This window comes from Populus alba, chromosome 7 (genome assembly GCF_005239225.2).
Source record: "Populus alba chromosome 7, ASM523922v2, whole genome shotgun sequence".
Classification (NCBI taxonomy): Eukaryota; Viridiplantae; Streptophyta; class Magnoliopsida; order Malpighiales; family Salicaceae; genus Populus; species Populus alba.
Window position 1 is genome coordinate 9,765,606 of NC_133290.1, and position 4,770 is coordinate 9,770,375.

The window sequence follows — 4,770 nt, forward strand, 5'->3', positions numbered from 1 at the left end:
CGAGGTGAAATAAAATTTTAAAAATAGTTTCAAATCTTATTTAAAAAATCAACGATTATGGTGTCAAGAATAAATATGATTTGACATGGTAAACACACTCCATGATTGCATGTTGAAGCAATTGTTAAAAGTCGAAAAGAATATCTAATCTTCAGGTAATTTTTGTACAAATCTTAAACAATCCTAGATCTGTCTAATAAGATCCTTAGAAACTCCTGAAAAAAAATTAAATTTACAGTCTTCATTGTATATATTTGTATTGGGAATCCCAACAATATCAAAGCCATTGTTAGACAATTAGGTCCTTGAAAAATTATATCATCTCAAATTCTTTCCCATATTTAGGGGGAAAAAAACATGTCAATAAATCTTGTGGAGTTTAGGATTATTGATAAGGTCTGTCATGATGCAAACTGAATTATTATCAGATACGCTATGTATTATAGATGTCAATTCAAATTAATAAATCTAAATATTTTATATGATTAATACTACTTATTCAACAAATTCAATTGATTGATACAAATTGATTTTCTCTTACGATAAATTAACAAAACTATAGCCGGCCCGATAGCTGCTTCAGCGGCTGCGATATATATAACAAAAATTGTTATAGGCCATTACATAAGAGGTAAACTTTATACTAGCTCTAAAAATGGTCTATGAACTGCTCAATGATCACTTTACATTAAGGCAGTATAGAGGTGTACAAGGAATGATTGAGGAACAGTGTGACTATCATTACTGAGTAAACACTTAGTGCATAGTTGGGATATTTCACTTAGTGAATTGTCAAATTTTGGTAGTTAAAAATTATTTAAGTTGGTTTTTTAGGTCAGCGCCATGACTATTGTGGTGTCAATCAACTGAAAAGAACCATACTAGGGTATGGTCAAATATCAAGCTATCATAGTGGTGTATGATTTGTCAAGTTTAGTGAAGAGATGAAGCATTAAATGCCCTCGAAAATAGTTACATGAGTAGCTTTTCTGGCAAAAAAAGAAGAAGATGAATAGTAACAAGACGATGCGTCGTCTGATTTTCTTTTTACTGCTTGGACAAAACATGTTGTTTCATTTAAATGAAACAACATTATTTTAGATTTTAGGGTTTTAATTTAGGAACTTAGCCAAAGTTCAATTTAATCATTCAACTTTTGATTCCTTTAATTGCTCCCTTAATTAACTCCAAACTTTTTATTTAATGCAATTTTTTCCTTACTAAATTTCAACATCGGCCCTGAATTTCAGTGTCTTTTTCATTGTAGTCCTTGGTTTTAGATTATGCAAATTGACCTTTAATTGACCATTAAACTTTATAATCTCTTTAATCTCACCCTTGATTTCAATCAATTTAGTTCATTTTAATGAAACGACGTCATTTTGGATTTTAGAGTTTTAATTTAGGAATTTAGCTAAAGTTCAATTTAATCATTAAACTTTTAATTCCTTTAATTGCTCTCTTAATTGACTCCAAACTTTTAATTTAATGCAATTTTTCCCTACTAAATTTCAACATCAACCATGAATTTCAGCGCCTTTTTCATTGTGGTCTTTGGTTTTGGATTTATGCAAATTGACCATTAAACTTTCAAATCTCTTTAATTTCACCCTTGATTTTGATCAATTTAGTTCTCAAAGTTCAACGCCTCTTTTAAATAGATCATTAGCTGCAATTTTTTTCAATTTAGCCTCTAATTTACACTAAACTTCCAATTTACCCCTGATTTTGACTAATTAACTCTGTAAAAATTAATTTTGGTTCTCTAAAATTTCAATCTTCTCAATTAAATACAAATTGGTTATCAAACTTATTTTTCACCAATTAAGTCCTTAATAAAATTAATTTGACCTATTTAAAGTATAATTAAGTCTTTGCATTTAATTAAATTCTATAATTTGACCTAAATTAATTCTTAAACACAATTAAACTCTTAATTTGGGTCATGATTGAATTAAATTGGTCTATTAAAAATCTAATTAAACCTTTAAACTTAATTTTTATACAGATTCGTCCAATAATCATTTTATTTTAATGTGAATCTATATTATATTTCCACTCTAGGACAATGTGGTATAATTATGCTTCAAATTTGCTCAAAATTTAGGCTCGAATTTTCTATATGTACCTGAAATTTTCTTCTTTTACCTTTTGCCACATCACCCATCCTCATGCTATTATTATTTATTTTTAACAAATTCCAAAAAAAGAAAAGAAAAGAACTACAACACCCATGTATCTCCTGATGAAACAATAAAGAAAAGAATTTGCACTTGAGGTCTTGGCCCCGCAGTTGAAAGAATTTGTTCCTTTCCTCTGCATCCTGGGTTCAAACCTCACCATGCACGCCTGTCACCCCCGCGGTGCCTTACATGTTCACTGGTTTTGCAGGATGTTCAGTGAACCGTGAGATTAGTCGTGGTGCGCGCAAGCTGGCCCGGACACCCATGTAAATAAAAAATAAATAAATAAATAAAGAAAAGCATTTTGGCATGGATCCCACGGTCACAAGCGGCAAAACAAAGAAACTGCCACACAAAAGAGTAAGTGATAAACAAGTTCACAAAGAGGAATCATCAGCAGAAAAAGTGGCGGGAAGGGCGGAGAAAGATGGTGGCAGTATTAGCAAATGGTGGTTAGCATTCAATCGTCATCGGAAACCAACCAAAAATATAAGAAAAGGATTGAAACAGTCAACACCACCGCAATTTATTTATTTAAGAGGGTGTTTAAAATTAAGTTTTTAATTTTTTTTTTTTGTTAAATTTTATTTTTTAAAATTATTTTGATATATTAATATAAAAAAATAATATATTTTTAAATATAAAATATTTTAAAAAATAATTATTATTACATTTTCAAATACCCGAACGTCTGGGACAGCAGTGCTCCACAGGCTATCCAGTCCTCCACGTAACCGCCCACTGTTTGGTTGAAACGTGTCCTTTACAGTTTGGCCCATCTTCCCTGAAATCTGTGCGGCCACAGAAGATTATTTGGGTAGAACATACTTTATTAGCCCCTATAAGTTTCAGTAATGTTTTGCTTCAGTCCCTATAGATTAAAGTTTTCTTGTATGAAATATATAGTTCTCTAGTAGAAGTTTTAATTTAATGTAGACAATGTCCCATGAACAAAGGAAAATTATTTTATAAAATGTCAATCTCTCTCTTAGAAAATCACAATTTTATAATATAGATTTATTTACATGGCCATGAGTTAAGTAATCACTTTTTAAAATTTTATTTTAAGACTTCGATTTAAAACCTGTTTGATATCGTGATAATGGTTTTTTTTTAAAAGTATTTTTTACTTGAAAATACATCAAAATAATATTTTTATTTCTATTTTTGACATCAACATATTAAAATGAACTAAAATCACCAAAAAAAAAAAAATTTAAAGCAAAGAAAAAAAATTAATTTTTTTTAAAAGTATTTTTAAAACGCAAAAAAAACTATACTCTTAATTAGACAAGAATAACTCTTAGCTTGGATGCAATTATGTTAGTCTTTCTTTGCTGAACTTTTAGGGTCAGTATCTTGTTGGCTCTATTACTTTTCAATAAAGTTCGATTTAAAAAAAAAGAAAAAGGAAAAAAGAAAAAAGAAAAGAAGCCACATTCGAACTCTTAACCTATAGGAATCAAAGTGGAGCAATGCAGAATCTAAAGGGACTAGAATATAGTTTACCAAAGGTCATTTTGTCAGTCGCACGTGCGGTGGCTCAAGAAAATCATCACTTTCTGTTGATATATATATATAAAACAAGAACAGTAGACCCTTGTATTGTACACGCGGAGACACACAAGACCAACTCCTTTCTTTATCCTGTCACTTCTGTCTCTCTATCTTCCTTTCTCCATCTCTCAAAGCCGTTATCTTTGGTTTTTCCTTGCTCTTCTATCTTTGATTTTAGTCTCCACTCAATTTTATTTATAACCTTTGGATCTCAGCCCTGTATACACCTGTTCAAGGTTTTTGTTTTCAAGATCAATCAATAGCATGTCAATTGTTGTTTTCAATTTTTATTCAAAAATACTGGGAAAGAAAGAAAACTTTCATGAATTGCTTACGTTTTTTCAATTTTTATTCACGCCTTTTTGAAACCTGGTTCTGTAAAGAAATGTTTGAGGTTCTTGCCTCCAGAATCCTATCTGAATTGTATCTTTTCATACCCTTTTGAAACCCAATCCTGTAAAGAGATATCTAGGACTTTTGCTTCAAGGATTCCATGTGAATCGTGTTAAAATGTTCACTCCAAATAGAGAGAGAGAGAGAATTCTCTGCTGTTTAAAAGAAAAATAGAATTCTGAAGATTTGAAGCGCTGAAAACCAAGAAAATAGGTTGTGAGTTAATGAGGAGAGGTGATGGATATATATATATATATATATATATATATATATATATATATATATATAGAGAGAGAGAGAGAGAGAGAGAGAGAGAGAAGGGTTGTGTGCATAATTTTCTTGGAAGAAGAGAAGAAACTAAGGTCGTTGCATGCTTTTCCACGGCTTTCTTGAACTTGGCACTCAAGAGACATGGGAGTAAAGGGCTAGGCTTTCTTTTCTCTTCCTTTCGTTCTTTGAATTTTCTTGTTCAAAGAATCCATCCATACATATCAGTCTCTTTAGTACAAAGCTCGAGAAAGCCATGGGAAAATATGAAAGGATTTTGTGGAGTAATCTTATCCCTATCTGCCACAACTTTGGCCTCCTTCGTTCACAAGGTATATATAATGCTTAAATTTCTTACCAGATTTCCTTG